Raw genomic sequence first — 18168 nt, 5'->3', positions numbered from 1 at the left:
ATTAGTTTTTTTTTAACTCTTAACAGTGCACTGATTTGTTTTAATACCCATATCTAAATATATGTCTGTACTGATCGCACTCCAGGTAACAACTCACAAGAATCCTGTGTCTGACATCACATCTGTAGGCACTGAATTAGTTTTTTTTTAACTCTTAACAGTGCACTGATTTGTTTTAATACCCATATCTAAATATATGTCTGTACTGTACTGTGGAAAGGAGTAAGAACCCGCTTTAGATCTTGTAAAGAAATTTAACCAAGTGCCAGAATCTGACATGCAACCACAACACATTCTTTAAAAGGGTAGTACTGTAACTTTCAGAACTAAATTTGCTGATGAAATTAATGCTATCTGGTAATAAAGAAGACCAATGAATTCTGACAACATAAAACTTGTCTGGATCATCAGTTGTAGTTTTTGTTGTTTTTTTACTTATCTGTTCAGTAGAGTGGTGACAACTCCCCGGGCATATGTTTTATACCTGGCCCACAGTGTGTGTGTGTGTGTGTGTGTGTGTGTGTGTGTGTGTGTGTGTGTGTGTGTGTGTGTGTGTGTGTGTGTGTGTGTGTGTGTGTGTGTGTGTGTGTGAAACCCTGCACAGTGGAAGTAAACTGTGTTGTCACACATACTAGGCGGCCATCTTAGAATTAAGGAATATCTTTTCATTCTGTGATATGAATAATTCAAGAATGCTGGGAAAACACTAACTCAAAAGGACACTTACATTCAGTCAGGAATTATGCACAACCAAAGAACCTGCACTACACAAATCCAAAACCATCCTATTCAGTAGACCGAAAAGACAACTACAGATCTTACTGTTTACAACCCACAGGGATTATGGTTGGATCCCGCTCTCAGCGTTAGTATTTATACCCACAGAATAATCAGTACTACAACAACACAAACCTTAAACAAAGCAAATGACATACCATGATATGCGCAAATAGATTACTGCTTATCCATGGACACACTAGGATTGCTAAACAACATAAAACCCACACAGTTCAGTATTAATCAGAGATGCAAGTTCACATTATTTACACCAGCAACTACAAACATTGCATTTCCTTACCTAATGTCAACTGGTCTCTGGAGGAAAAAACATTACTTTGCACCCTAGTACACAAACTTCTATATGTGGAACACTATGCATCTCTCTGCTTGATTAACAAACCAGATTTCAGCTGCAGCCTCTTATTATACAGCCTCAAGTCTCAAGAAAATAATGTCAATATACACAAAGGCCAAAAATGAATGGAACAGAAGCCAAAGGTCATTGAAGAACCTGACCGTGACCATGTAAAAACAACTCTCAAATTACCTAAGAGCAACAGCTAGTCACCAAGCATTTAAAGCAGTACTGCACACCAATTCCTTCAAAGATTAGTAATTCAAATAGACATCTCCACGCAAACTTCATAACAGTCACATAAGCGTAACAAAACTTTACTAATACTGCACACTGATTCCTTCAAAGATTAGTAATTCAAATAGACATCTCCACGCAAACTTCATAACAGTCACATAAGCGTAACAAAACCTTACTAATACTGCACACCGATTCCTTCAAAGATTAGCAATTCAAATAGACATCTCCACGCAAACTTCATAACAGTCACATAAGCATAACAAAACCTTACTAAACCAGTAAGCCATTATGACAGTAAAGTCAATACTTTACAAATAAGTTTTGACTCAAATGCTTGAAATAAATTGTCTTGTGAGACAATTTTACATTGGAACTCGTGCAAATATCATAAAGCAGCAGAGTCAAGAACGCAATGCTTATTTCATTACCCTTGTTAAGAATGCATTCATACTAAACTAGGTACACAACTGGTGCATTTACGCTCTGAAATCAAGCAAGAGCTAAACTTAAGTGCTTCCCTGGCATGGGCCCTGATCTTGGCACTTACCGGTTCCTAACAAAAGCTGGTTAAGGGCACCATAGGTGCTGTTATGATTGTCTCACTTGCTATGGCTTAGCAGCAAATAAAGCTGGCTTGCAAAGAACAGTAGCAGAAAGTAAAACAGCTCTCTCTGCCACACTTTATAAACAGAAAGTGTGCATAACAGTGCCTAAAATACTTCAAAAGCTGGTTTACTTTCTACTATAAGAGCACTTTGTTTCTGCCTGCAGCTCTCAACTACTGCTGATTTTGCAATGTGCTGTTAATTTTGCCTTCTACAACTACTGCTGATTTTGCAATGTGCTGTTAATTTTGCCTTCTACAACTACTGCTGATTTTGCAATGTGCTGTTAATTTTGCCTTCTACAACTACTGCTGATTTTGAAATATGCTGTTAATTTTGCCTTGTACAACTACTGCGGATTTTGCAATGTGCTGTTAATTTTGCCTTGTACTCTTGTCCTCTCCTCTTTCATATTTTTCTGGTAAAGAACTGAGGATTACAATCAGTCAGTAATGTCAGACATTACAGTGTCTAGTTTCATACTTCTTATAGCAAATAAAATGATGCGTCCTGAGACAAAACCCATTGTCCTATTAACCTTTTTAGTGAATTAGAGGAATATTTAAAAACTGTCCATGATTTTGAACATTGGTCCCCTATTATTTTTTTATTTGTGCAGAATTCTTAAGCAAAGAAAATGAAAGATCTACTGCAGTCTATTTGATAGTGCTCACTAAGTGCTATACCAGCTTTCAAAGCCATTTAAACATTTCAGGATCCTGCTTTTTTCAATGATGCCACATGTAGTAGACAAAGCTCTGTGCACTATGGACAATTATGATAGTGTCTCTGTTCAGAACCCTTATTATGTGTCCTTCACATGGTTAGCAAGATGCATATCCAGAGTAAAATTCAAGAGGTGAATCTCCATATCCTGATCACATAATAAGCTAATTAAGATCTCAGACCTGATCACAGTCCTCGTTATTATATACATTCTCATTTCATTACCCATGTTAGGAATGCAGTTATACTAGACTAGGTACATAACTAGTGTATTACACTCACTTACTATCCATGTTAGGAGTGCAGTTACACTAGACTAGGTACATAACTAGTGTATTACACTCACTTACTATCCATGTTAGGAATGCAGTTACACAAGACTAGGTACATAACTAGTGTATTACACTCACTTACTATCCATGTTAGGAATGCAGTTACACTAGACTAGGTACATAACTAGTGTATTACACTCACTTACTGTCCATGTTAGGAATGCAGTTACACTAGACTAGGTACATAACTAGTGTATTACACTCACTTACTATCCATGTTAGGAATGCAGTTACACTAGACTAGGTACATAACTAGTGTATTACACTCACTTACTATCCATGTTAGGAATGCAGTTACACTAGACTAGGTACATAACTAGTGTATTACACTCACTTACTATCCATGTTAGGAATGCAGTTACACTAGACTAGGTACATAACTAGTGTATTACACTCACTTACTATCCATGTTAGTAATGCAGTTACACTAGACTAGGTACATAACTAGTGTATTACACGCACTTACTATCCATGTTAGGAACGCAGTTACACTAGACTAGGTACATAACTAGTGTATTACACTCACTTACTATCCATGTTAGGAATGTAGTTACACTAGACTAGGTACATAACTAGTGTATTACACTCACTTACTATCCATGTTAGGAGTGCAGTTACACTAGACTAAGTACATAACTAGTGTATTACACTCACTTACTATCCATGTTAGGAATGCAGTTACACTAGACTAGGTACATAACTAGTGTATTACACTCACTTACTATCCATGTTAGGAATGCAGTTACACTAGACTAGGTACATAACTAGTGTATTACACTCACTATCCATGTTAGGAATGCAGTTACACTAGACTAGGTACATAACTAGTGTATTACACTCACTTACTGTCCATGTTAGGAGTGCAGCTACACTAGTCTAGGTACATAACTAGTGTATTACACTCACTTACTGTCCATGTTAGGAGTGCAGCTACACTAGACTAGGTACATAACTAGTGTATTACACTCACTTACTATCCATGTTAGGAATGCAGTTACACTAGACTAGGTACATAACTAGTGTATTACACTCACTTACTAGCCATGTTAGGAGTGCAGTTACACTAGACTAGGTACATAACTAGTGTATTACACTCACTTACTATCCATGTTAGGAATGCAGTTACACTAGACTAGGTACATAACTAGTGTATTACACTCACTTACTAGCCATGTTAGGAATGCAGTTACACTAGACTAGGTACATAAAGTACAGTTTTGTACCTACCATAAATGTAGATGTCCGATAGATATGCAACTGCATTCATAACATATGGGTTGTCCTGCCTCAGGCAGCCCTCGGTCGGCCGAATTCCAAAGTCTGGGTCCGGCGTCGGCTGGTGTCGCCTCCTCTCCGACGTCACAATGGCTGGAGTATAAAGGCATCGGCTGACGCCATCTTCTTCAGTGTTTCTTGCCCCAGATGTCAGGTGCCCACTTAGGAAGGCTAAATTTTGTAAATGGATAAAAAATAATCCCAAGCATGCACAACAGTAATAAACAGATACACCATAGGAGATACCCCCAGCTGAAGGGAAGAGGGGTAGGGACCCAAAAAGAAGGATACAGAGGGGTAGGAGGGTGGGAAAATCCGACTGCAGTTGCATATCTATCGGACATCTACATTTATGGTAGGTACAAAACTGTACTATGTCCTTCAAGAATGCAACTGCAGTCATAACATATGGGTTGAATACCATAGCCAAGCTGGGGGTGGATGGAACTATGATAAGGATGGTATAGCTATAATCCCCTGCAGGACTGCCGAAGCAAAGCCTGCTCGGGATCTGGAGTATAATGGCAGGTGGTAGTGCTTGGTAAATGTATGCACGGAGCTCCATGTAGCAGCCTCTAAAATGTCCTTTGTTGCCACTCCTCTTAGGAAAGCTGTGGAAGTGGCTATAGCTCTGGTGGAGTGTGGCCTAATATTGGCTGGCACCCCTTTTCCATGGAAAGAGTAACAGAATCTGATGCAGTGTCCAATCCATTTTGAAATTGTTTGTTTGGAGATTGCTTTTCCTTGTACTCCAGCAGCATAAGCTACAAACAGCTGGTCAGACTTTCTGGTGGCCTTAGTTCTGTCCAAGTAGTAACGTAGTTGTCTGTGTATGTCCAAAGTGTGCAGTAGTTTTTCCCCCCTATTTTGAGGATTGGGGAAGAATGTAGGCAGATGAATAGCTTGATTTAGAGACACCCTGGAAATAACTTTTGGCATGAATATAGGATTGGTTCTTAGGGAGACTTATGAGGAAGGGGGGCACTGCCATGAGTGCCTGTATCTCCGAAACTCTTCTTGCAGAAGTGACTGCCAATAAGAAGGCCGTCTTCCATGAAAGAAATTGCATTTCTGAGGATGCTGCTGGCTCAAAGGGAGGAAGAGTTAGTTTTTCCAACACGTAGTTGAGGTCCCATGCAGGTACTGGCTGTTTTCTGGGAGGTTTGATATTCTTTATCCCTCTTAAAAACTGTCTTAGCAGAGGATGCGAAAACACTGGAGGGTCACAGTTGTATTTTGTTGAGATTGCTGAGGCATGAATCTTTATTGAGGAGTATGCGAGTCCAGTATGAAACAGTTCTGCCAAGTATTCCAATATCTGAGGAATATTCAGTAGTTCTGTGTCCTGACCCTTTTTGGCATTCCAGATGCTGAATCTTTTCCACTTGGCTGAATAGTTTTTTCTGGTGGAAGGTCTGCGTGCTTCCAGCAAGATCTCTTGAACAGATTTGGAAAGAGAGTTAGGTGTTGAAGTCATGGAAGTCTCCAGGCTGTCAGATGCAATGTTTTCAGGTCTCGATGTACAGTCCTGTAATTGTGTTGCATTAGGAGCAGGGGCCATAGGGTCAGAGGCCATGGTTTGGTACGAGTTATGGTCAATAGCAGTGGGTACCAGTGTTGCCTTGGCCAGTCTGGCGCTATCAAGATGCCTGTTGGTTGTTCTGCCTTTATTTTCAGTATCACCTTGGTCAGCAGAGGCAGAGGAGGGAATGCATAAATTTTTAGAGAATTCCAGCTGAAGGAGAGAGCATCCGTTTTCCAAGCTAGAGGGTGGTGAGTCCTTGTGCAGAACTTTTCCAGGTGATGATTTAGGTGGGAAGCAAAAAGATCTACGTCCGGTATTCCCCATGTCCTTGTCAGTTGAGAGAAAATGTGAGGGTGCAACATCCATTCGTGTGGATCCATGAAATTTCTGCTCAGATTGTCCACCAGTACATTGTCCTTGCCTGGTACAAACTGGGATTGTAAGTGTATCTTCAGGCTCAGGGATTTTTCCCAGAGAAGCATTGTTAGTCTGCAGAGGGGATAAGAGTGAGTGCCTCCCTGCTTGTTTATGTACCACATGACAGTGGTGTTGTCTGCCCTTATTAGCAAATGTCCTTCTTGTAGTGATTTTTCGAAAGTCTCGATGGCATGTATCACTGCCAACATCTCCTTTTGGTTTATGTGCAGATGTCTTTCCTTTGGCGTCCATAGACCTTGAATGCATCTGCCCTCCATGTGCGCCCCCCATCCATGGTCTGAGGCGTTTGTTGTGATCATTTGGCCTGCTTGAGGTCTGTTGAAAGACATGCCTTTGTTTAGTTGACTGGCTTGAGCCCACCATAGAAATTCCTTCTGCAGGCATGGAATAAGTGAGATTATGTCCTCTAGGCTGTTGCTGTGTTGAGACCATAAGTTTTTTAAATACCATTGCAGCTTTCTCATATGAAGTCTTGCCAAAGGTATCAGAAGAATACAAGATGCCATGAAACCCAGGGCCTGCAGGATTTTCCTTGCAGTCAGCTGGGAAAGCTTTGCTAGGCCTTTGAAGTACTCTGGTAAATGCTGCTGTTTTTCCTCTGTGAGGTAGGCCATTTGGGTTTCCGTGTCCAGTTTGGCTCCTAGGAATGTAATCTGTTGGGATGGTAGTAATTTTGACTTTTGAATGTTGACTGTGTATCCCAAGGCCTGCAGCAGATGCATGACATAGTCCAAATTCCCTTTTAAGGTTTGTTTGTTGTCTTCTTGTATGAGGCAGTCATCCAAGTAGGGGTATATTTGAATCCCCTGCTGTCTGCAGTGTGCCACTACTGATGCCAGGCATTTCGTGAACACTCTGGGCGCAGTAGACAAGCCAAACGGCAATGCTGAGAATTGATAATGCTCTGTTCCTGCAAGAAATCTGAGGTATCTTCTGCAGCTTTGTCTGACTGGGACATGCAGGTATGCCTCCTTGAGGTCCAGAGTGACCAGCCAAGACCCCTTGCCCAGCATGGGAAGAAGCTGCTGCAACGTCAGCATTTTGAACTTTGGCACAATGAGGAAAGTGTTTAGATTTGACAAGTCCAGTATGGGTCTCCATTTGTTTTCTTTTCTTGGAACAAGGAACAGTCTTGAATAAAATCCCTGGCCTTGCTCCTGAGGAGGAACCCTTTCTATTGCTTTTATACTTAATAGCTTGTAAACTTGAGAGAGTGCCTCTGCCCTTTGATGATGTGTCAGGTTTGGCATGCCATGTCTTATTGGTAATGTGTGGAAGTGGAATCTGTAGCCATTGTCTATCAAATCCAGAATCCAATTGTCTTTGATTAAGATATGCCAGTTTTGTGAGAATAAGGCTAATTTTCCGCCCAAAGGTGCTTCTCTTTGAACCTTTGTAGGCGGTACGAAAGTGAAGTCGTTGTGATTGTCCCTGTGGTGCAGCTGAACTGTCTGCGCCACTTCTTTGATTTGGAGGTTGCCATTGGCGGCCCCTGTAAGATCCTCGGTGTTGTCCTCTACTCCTGGCTCGTCTGCTTTTTCCCCTTTGAAACTTGTCAGAGCCGGGGAAGGACCAATTCTTTGAGGGCCAGTTTCTGCTGAATCTGGGTGGCTGAACCTGAAGGAAATCCTTTACTGTCTGTACTGACTTTGCTTTTTCCTCTATGGATTTCAATACATCTTGTGCAGTAGCACCAAAAAGCTTTTGTTTCTCCAATGGTGCATCCAGTAACTTTACTTTAACATGGTCAGGCAAAGATTGATCCTTCAACCAAGCATGTCTACGTATTACAGCCCGAGTCATTGCTGCCCTACATGAAGCTTCCAGTGCATCATAACCACACTGCAGAAAATGGTTATTAACCTGCTGAGTGTTATGTATATGATCCTGCAGTGCCTTTTTATCAATAGGCTCAGAAGAGGCTACCTTTTTCTGTAAATCATCCAGGAGAAAATCATGGTACTGAAACATGTGAAAAAGGCAGTTAAGAGACCTCATGGCTAGGGTAGTAGAGGTGTATACTTTTTTACCCCATCTCTCCAGGGACCTTGCTTCTCTGTCAGCTGGCAGTGGGTTTTTGGCAGAGGAGGAAGCCACTCCCTTCGGCCCCTGTGAATTAGTTTCTACATCCACAGAGTGGGCCTTAAAAGGTGCTTGTGAGTGTCAGGGACCCTATAATATCTGTCCGGCTTGACAGGAGCAGGAGGAAGAGAGTCAGGGTTGGCACTGGAGTCAGAGAAAACATCATCCAAAACATCCATAACTGGAGGGATAGCCAGAGGTCTGTGCTGGGGGAGCTTGAGGAAAGTACGAAGCCTTTTCCTGGAGACAGAGAATTCCTGACCCTGCCATTGAAAATGTTCCCTCATGGAATGCAGAACTTCCCCAAATGAGAAATCCTCTGGAGGGGAGGCAGAGGGAATAGATTCCTCAGCATCAGAGTCCTTGTAGGCCTGGAAGGGTTCTTCTTGAGTGTCAGAGTGCTCAGAATCCCCAGAGGCTTCATCCGAGGAGAGGTCGTCTGCCTGCTCAGTTCTAGGCCTTTTCTCTGCAGGTGGCTGAGAACCCCTGTCCGGATGAGGCTGAGACCCCCTGATAAGGGAAATAAGATCTGCTTATCAGAGGAAGGGGCCTGGGCAGGTTTAGGATGGGCCTTGGCCTGACTGGCGGCCTTAGCACGTGCAAAGGCCTTGATGGACATGGAAACAGGAGGCCTAGCAGCCCCACGGGCAGGCGTTACCTTGTCCACAGGAATGGTGTCGGGTAGATCCAGAACTTCGGTTTCCGGAGGAAAATCAACAACCAGCACCGGAGAGGTCTCCGAGACCGAAGGTCGTGTTAGCGCTGTGTCGTCGGCCAGGAGCGGTAGATTTACCACTTCCGAAGGAGCCGGAGTGCTAGTAAAGGGTTTAGGAGAAACATCGGTAGTGGACGTGGGCCGAGGATGTTGGTCCCGGTCCTTGCGGTTTTTAGCAGATTGGGTTGTCGGTTGCTCCAACGGCATGATATACGCAAAAGATTCACCGAAGAAGCCCTCAGCAAATTCTGCCCGGCGCCTGAGAGTGCGCTTATTAAAGCAGGCACAGGCAGCACAGGCCGAGACGTCGTGGCCTGGGCCCAGGCAGGGAAGGCAGAGAGAATGGAAGTCCTTATGAGGTATTTGTTTACCACAAGACAAAACAATTACTAACTTTCTCAATTTGTTCTGACATCGGCTGAGGCAAGAATAAATGTTCCCCAACGGGGTACTTAGCTTTTAGATGACTTCGGTACTGAAAACACAGGAGCTGGCCGACCGCCACTTGCGAACTGCTTCTGCTTTGGGCACCGCGCGGTAAGAAAGACTGAAGAAGATGGCATCGGCCAATGCCTTTATACTCCAGCCGTTGTGACGTCGGAGAGGAGGCGACACCAGCCGACGCCGGACCCAGACTTTGGAATTCGGCCGACCGAGGGCTGCCTGAGGCAGGACAACCCATATGTTATGACTGCAGTTGCATTCTTGAAGGACATCTAGTGTATTACACTCACTTACTATCCATGTTAGGAATGCAGTTACACTAGACTAGGTACACAACTAGTGTATTACACTCACTTACTATCCATGTTAGGAATGCAGTTACACTCGACTAGGTACATAACTAGTGTATTACACTCACTTACTATCCATGTTAGGAATGCAGTTACACTAGACTAGGTACATAACTAGTGTATTACACCCACTTACTATCCATATTAGGAATGCAGTTACACTACACTAAGTACATAACTAGTGTATTACACTCACTTACTATCCATGTTAGGAATGCAGTTACACTAGACTAGGTACACAACTAGTGTATTACACTCACTTACTATCCATGTTAGGAATGCAGTTACACTCGACTAGGTACATAACTAGTGTATTACACTCACTTATTATCCATGTTAGGAGTGCACTTACACTAGACTAGGTACATAACTAGTGTATCACACTCACTTACAATCCATGTTAGGAATGCAGTTACACTAGACTAGGTAAATAACTAGTGTATTACACTCACTTACTATACATGTTAGGAATGCAGTTACACTAGAATAGGTACATAACTAGTGTATTACACTCACTATCCATGTTAGGAATGCAATTACACTAGACTAGGTACATAACTAGTGTATTACACTCACTTACTATCCATGTTACGAATGCAATTACACTAGACTAGGTACATAACTAGTGTATTACACTCACTTACTATCCAGGTTAGGAGTGCAGTTACACTAGACTAGGTACATAACTAGTGTATTACACCCACTTACTATCCATATTAGGAATGCAGTTACACTATACTAAGTACATAACTAGTGTATTACACTCACTTACTATCCAGGTTAGGAGTGCAGTTACACTAGACTAGGTACATAACTAGTGTATTACACTCACTTACTATCCATGTTAGGAATGCAGTTACACTCGACTAGGTACATAACTAGTGTATTACACTCACTTACTATCCAAGTTAGGAGTGCACTTACACTAGACTAGGTACATAACTAGTGTATCACACTCACTTACAATCCATGTTAGGAATGCAGTTACACTAGACTAGGTAAATAACTAGTGTATTACACTCACTTACTATACATGTTAGGAATGCAGTTACACTAGACTAGGTACATAACTAGTGTATTACACTCACTTACTATCCATGTTAGGAATGCAGTTACACTAGACTAGGTACATAACTAGTGTATTACACCCACTTACTATCCATATTAGGAATGCAGTTACACTATACTAAGTACATAACTAGTGTATTACACTCACTTACTATCCATGTTAGGAATGCAGTTACACTAGACTAGGTACACAACTAGTGTATTACACTCACTTACTATCCATGTTAGGAATGCAGTTACACTCGACTAGGTACATAACTAGTGTATTACACTCACTTATTATCCATGTTAGGAGTGCACTTACACTAGACTAGGTACATAACTAGTGTATCACACTCACTTACAATCCATGTTAGGAATGCAGTTACACTAGACTAGGTAAATAACTAGTGTATTACACTCACTTACTATACATGTTAGGAATGCAGTTACACTAGAATAGGTACATAACTAGTGTATTACACTCACTATCCATGTTAGGAATGCAATTACACTAGACTAGGTACATAACTAGTGTATTACACTCACTTACTATCCATGTTACGAATGCAATTACACTAGACTAGGTACATAACTAGTGTATTACACTCACTTACTATCCAGGTTAGGAGTGCAGTTACACTAGACTAGGTACATAACTAGTGTATTACACCCACTTACTATCCATATTAGGAATGCAGTTACACTATACTAAGTACATAACTAGTGTATTACACTCACTTACTATCCAGGTTAGGAGTGCAGTTACACTAGACTAGGTACATAACTAGTGTATTACACTCACTTACTATCCATGTTAGGAATGCAGTTACACTCGACTAGGTACATAACTAGTGTATTACACTCACTTACTATCCAAGTTAGGAGTGCACTTACACTAGACTAGGTACATAACTAGTGTATCACACTCACTTACAATCCATGTTAGGAATGCAGTTACACTAGACTAGGTAAATAACTAGTGTATTACACTCACTTACTATACATGTTAGGAATGCAGTTACACTAGACTAGGTACATAACTAGTGTATTACACTCACTTACTATCCATGTTAGGAATGTAGTTACACAAGACTAGGCACATAACTAGTGTATTACACTCACTTACTATCCATGTTGGGAATGCAGTTACACTAGACTAGGTACATAACTAGTGTATTACACTCACTCACATCAGAATTGGATGTACGTATTACGTCATCCCATACAAGTAGAATTGGAAATGCTCAGCAAAAAGACAGCACCAGTGACTGGATTCTTACCAATAAGGACACACATAATTATACCACTGGGACCCTCCCCAATGACCTCAGCGACCACCTTGTCACTTATATTATAAAACACAAATTTTCATGTACTAACCTTCTCTTATATAAACTTGTTAGAAACAAGAAGAAATTTGTCCCAGAACAATTCCTAGCAGAACTTAAATCCTGTAACTGGTCCATCCTAAATACTCTACCCCTAGATGAGAGCGTGACATACTTTAATGACACATTCCTTAACATACTCGACTCTCATGCCCCAAACCGACTAATCAGATCCAAGGAACGGATAGCACCTTGGCTAACTAGAGAAACCAAAACTAAAATTAAACTCCGAGACCAGGCATGGGATAAATGGAGAGCTACTAAAGCTCCCCTAGATCGCATCAAATTTCAACAGCTTAGAAACTCCACTAAAACAGACATTACTCGAGATAAAAAACAGTATTTCTGTCACCTCCAGGATAAACACCAGAATAACCCAAAGAAGTTCTGGGCTGGATTTAATAACCTCCTCCATCCTGGTAAATCAACTACCCCTACCCCTGAGAAACTTATTGGGAAAGATCCAGAAGAAATAGCCAATACCTTTAACTCTTTTTTTACTGAGACCATCCAGTCCCTAGCCAGTCAACTAACTACTTCTTCCTCCTCCTTAACTCATGCAAATGACTCAGCTCTTCTCTCCTTTAACTTACAACCAGTATCTACCTCCTATATTCGCACCCTATTGAAAAACTTAAACCATCCACCCTAGCGGCTGATCGTCTCCCAGCGGAATACTTACAAATAGCGTCTGATGCCATTGCCTATCCCATATCAATCTTGATTAACAGAACTATAACTGAGGCTACCATCCCCCCCATTTGGAAAATCTCATACATCATCCCACTTCATAAAGGAGGCACCTCCATGGAAACATCTAACTACAGACCGATAGCGATTCTGTCTCCAATAGATAAAATTATGGAATGGTGTGTTCACAAACAACTTCTGCACTACCTCACCCTTAATAATCTTTTGTCTAAAACTCAACATGGTTTTCGCCCCCATCATAGTACAACCACTGCCCTCCTCTCCTTTGTTGACTCAGTCAATAGCAACCGTAATAACAAATTAATATCCTCTGCTCTCTTTCTTGACCTATCGAAAGCCTTCGACATGGTCAATCACCAGCTACTACTCCACACCCTGCAAAACCTACATCTCGACAACCTAGCTCTAAGCTGGTTTAAGGCTTACCTTTCTGGTAGGCAACAAGCTGTCCAGTGGCAAAACAGGCTATCTCACCTGCTCACCAACACCCTTGGAGTTCCTCAGGGCTCTATACTTGGTCCCCTTCTTTTCTCCGTTTTCATAAATGATCTTCACTCAGTCATCCCCAAAGCCACCTGCATTCAATATGCAGATGACTCCACCCTGATCTGCTCTGAAGTTTCTCTCCCTAATCTCCAAGCAGTCACCCAACGCTGTTTTGCCATAGTCGAAAAATGGTTCTCTGAACTGAAACTCATACTAAATCCAACGAAAACCAAGTTACTGCTATTTTTCCCCACCTCAGCCACTCCCCTAGGACAAGAACCCCCAATTGCTAATAATACGACCTTCCACGTTGAATCCATCAATGGCACCATCATAGAGCCTGTCTCCAATACCAAACTATTAGGTGTTACTATTGACCACAAGCTCAAATTTGATATGCACATTAGCCAAACCATTAAGTCTGTAAACAAGAAACTCGGCACAATGTACAGAATAAAGAACTTTCTAACTCCTCATGCCAAACTAACCACTGCTCGCACCCATCTCCTCTCCACCCTCTTGTACGCCTCCCCGGTACTTTCTTTCCTCAATAAGCGTGAGCTCAACATGCTCTCCGTTGCCTACAATCACATTGCCAAATTTATAACAGGAACACCTTATCGTACTCACCACTGCCTTAACCTTAAGAAACTTGGCTGGTTAGAACTGCCCAATCTTCTCAAACTCAACCAACTCACTGAAGCATTTAAAATTATTAATCAACCGGATAGAACCCCCTCACTGAGAAAAATACTGACCCCCTACTCCAACCTAAACTGCCTTCGATCCTCAAATAGTGTTCAGGTGCTCACCATTAAATCTAATAATTCGGGTGGTGATGCTCTCTATGCCAATTCCATTGGAAAGCTTTGGAATTCCCTTCCTAATAACCTAAGACTCACGACCTCGCTTAATCTATTCAAAAATAATCTCAAAGAATTCCGTAAGTCACACTGGTTATGCCCATGTCCTAAACCAGACTAACCCTAAAGGTCTCATATCACCTCAGTCTCTTCTCCCTCTCAGAGTTTTTAATCTTAACCTCACTGCTTCTCAATGTAACCATGTCAAGATCATTTACACAACATGTGAATGTTATTTTATCAGTATGTAAATTTTGCTGTTTTCTTGTTATTATTATGTTATTGTTATTTCTTCTGTATGTAAATGTATTTGTGTTTTCTCTTCATGGTGGAGCTTTTCTCCCCGGGCCTCTACTGAAAAAGGACATGTATCCAGCTAGACTAGCCCGGTCAACAAATGTAAAATAAAAATAAAATAAATAAATAAAATAAACTTACTATCCATGTTAGGAATGCAGTTACACTCGACTAGGTACATGACTAGTGTATTACACTCACTTTTATTATATTACCCATGTTAGGAATGCAGATAAATAAGACTAGGTTCATAACTAGTGTATTACACTCACTTTAATTATATTACCCATGTTAGGAATGCAGTTAAATTAGACTAGGTACATAACTAGTGTATTATACTCACTTTTATTATATTACCCATGGTGGGAATGCAGTTAAATTAGACTAGGTACGTAACTAGTGTATTATACTCAATTTTATATTACCCATGGTGGGAATGCAGTTATATTAGACTAGGTACACAATTAGTGTATTATACTCACTTTTATTATGTTGCCCATGGTGGGAATGCAGTTAAACTACACTAGGTGCATGACTAGTGTATTATACTCACTTTTATTATGTTACCCATGGTGGGACTGCAGTTAAATTAGACTAGGTACATAACTAGTGTATTATACTCAATTTTATATTACCCATGGTGGGAATGCAGTTAAATTAGACTAGGTACATAACTAGTGTATTATACTCACTTTTATTATGTTACCCAAGGTGGGAATGCAGTTAAATTAGACTAGGTACATAACTAGTGTATTATACTCACTTTTATTATATTACCCAGGTGGGAATGCAGTTAAATTAGACTAGGTACATCACTAGTGTATTATACTCACTTTTATTATATTACCCATGGTGGGAATGCAATTAAATTAGACTAGGTACACAATTAGTGTATTATACTCACTTTTATTATGTTGCCCATGGTGGGAATGCAGTTAAACTACACTAGGTGCATGACTAGTGTATTTTACTCACTTTTTTATGTTATCCATGGTGGGAATGCAGTTAAATTAGACTACGTACGTAACTAGTGAATTATACTCAATTTTATATTACCCATGGTGGGAATGCAGTTATATTACACTAGGTACACAATTATAGGTTCATAGGTTCATACTAGGCTATCTGCCCAAGGGCATTTATAAGCCTAGCCAGAGTTTTGTGGCTTTCGCCACCCCTTTAGTTTGGAGGATACTATGCCCATTATTTTGCTGTGCCTCTGTCAAGCAGTGACACTGATATAATCCCTGGGGTATATCTGCGATCTCCCATCCATTGGTCAAGATTTCTCTTGAATAAAGCCAGCGAGGTGCTCTGCCTCACATGTACCGGGATTTTGTTCCACAGCATAGGGAGTCTCTGGGTGATGAATCTGTCCCTCCAGCAGGTCCTATTAATAACCGTGTCAAGGTTTAAGTCTCCCGCCCTTGTAGGTCTGAGGGATCTAGATTTTTTGAGGTGAAGCATGTTCATCAATTCTGGGTTGGACATGGCCTTGTATGTCAGGCACAGGTCACCTCTGAGCAGACGGTAAGCGACTGAGTAGAGCTGAAGTTCCTTCAGTCGGGCAGCATAGGACATATTTTTGAGACCCTTTATCCTTTTGGTGAGGAACTTTTGGGGCCTTTACAGTTGCTGCAGGTGTCATGTCAGATACATTCCGAATGAGGCATTGTACTCAATCATTGGCCTGATGAGTGATGAGTACAGGGGGACGATGACTTCCCTTGATCTAGATGCGAATCTCTTCATGATCAGATGGGCAATGTAGAAGGTCTTCCTAACTACTTTGGCAATGTGAGTATTAAATGAAAGGTTACTGTCAACCTGGGTATCCAGATCCCTGATAACCTCTTCTGTGCTTAGTGGGTTGCCGCCTATATGGTAGCTAGGGGTAACCTTGTTTTTCCCGAAGGGTATGACTATGCATTTTTTGGCATTTAACTTTAGGCCATGGTTCTGGCACCAGTTTTCCGTTTCTATAAGACCCTTCTGAAGGATATCTGTGTCAGATGTGTTCTCAACTATGGCGCCCAGTTTGCAGTCATCTGCAAATTTTGTCAGCCATAATCCTCCTGTGTTTGCTTGTACTTCTGAAAAGTAGATGCCGAACAGGAGAGGGCCCAGGACTGAGCCCTGTGGGACACCATTTGTGACAGGCTTTGAGTCTGACATGGCGCCAGCGACTCTGACCCTGTGGGTTCTGTCACTTAGCCAATCTGCAACCCATCTTGTGATGTATGGGTTTACATTTAAGCTGATGAGTTTTTCAATGATACCTGAGTGGGGTATTGTGTCGAAAGCCTTTGCCAGGTCAAGGTAGGCTGTGTGGACTGCCTTTCCCTCATCAATGGCCTTGGTGACTGTTTCGAAAAAGTCCACCAGGTTTAAAAGGCATGATCTGCCCTTGACAAAGCCAAACTGGGTCGGATCCAAAGTCTGCAAGTCTCCTATGTCTTTATTTATGAGTTCCATTATGATCCTCTCCATAGCTTTGCAGATCAAGCTTGTCAAGCTGATGGGACGGTAATTTCCCAGGTTGGTGGAGGCACCTCCTTTGTGAAGTGGGACCACAGTTGCCATACGCCACTCCTTAGGCACGTATCCTGAGGTGAGGCTAAGATTAAACAGCTGCCCTAACTGCGGGTTTAATTCCTCATTGAGTTCGTGGAGCACACATCCGGGGACACCATCTGGTCCCATGGATGCTGTGTTTTTTGCCTTGGGGAGAGCAGTTCTCACCTGAGCGTTTGAGATGTTTGGGGGGCTATAATTCTCTGGTATAGATATCTCACCTTTTGGGGGGGGGGAGTTTGCACTGAACCTGTCAGCCAGTATGTTGGCAATGTCCGTGGGATCAGTAATTTTTACATCATTTTGAACTAATTCTGAGCATATCTGGGAGTTTCCTCCCAGGTTTCTAACATAGCTAAAGAAGGCCTTATGATTGTCCTTTGAGTCCTTGGCGACTTTTCTCTCAAAATTTGCCTTGGATGATTTTATAAGATATCTTAATTTTTTACTTATAATGATCAAGGGTGTTTTCCCTTTTGAGGATTTTACTCTATCTTGTAGTAGCTTCCTCCTTTTGTTGTAGAGCTTGTTTATGGCTGGGGTCCACCAAACTGGACGCTTGCCTTTGGTACAAAGGGTCTTTGTTTTGTTTGGGATTGCCTGATCCATGCAGTCCTGTAGGTGCTGGTAGAAGGCATTTGCAAGTGATTCAGCAGCTTGAGTAATGGTTTCCGCAGTCTCGGGGGCCATAAAAGAGACCACACTAGCCTTTAGAAGTGTGAAGTCAGCTTTTGAGAAGTTCTTCACTGTGGTCTTTTTTATCTCAGGTGGGGGCGGGATGTGGACTTCCAGTGAGATTAGTTTATGGTCTGATCTCACCAGTGAAGGGTATACTTCCGGTTTTGAACATTGTGACCCCATGTTCGTGATGATGAGATCTAGTATGTTATCTCCTCTTGTGGGAATGGTGACTAGTTGTTCCATGGCATTTG

The 18168-nt window shown here is 41.7% G+C and overlaps 1 protein-coding gene across 2 annotated transcripts in view; it reads right to left on the bottom strand.

The window, feature by feature from the left end:
• Window positions 1-18168, bottom strand: part of LOC122815124 (gastrula zinc finger protein XlCGF26.1-like) — a 451177-nt gene that overhangs the window by 64012 nt on the left and 368997 nt on the right. The gene's annotated exons all lie outside the window — the stretch shown is intronic.

This window comes from Protopterus annectens, chromosome 11.part0 (genome assembly GCF_019279795.1).
Source record: "Protopterus annectens isolate FY-2018-M chromosome 11.part0, PAN1.0, whole genome shotgun sequence".
NCBI classification, from domain to species: Eukaryota; Metazoa; Chordata; order Ceratodontiformes; family Protopteridae; genus Protopterus; species Protopterus annectens.
The sequence above is the reverse complement of the archived record's forward strand: the minus strand, read 5'-3'. Positions and strand labels throughout refer to the sequence as shown.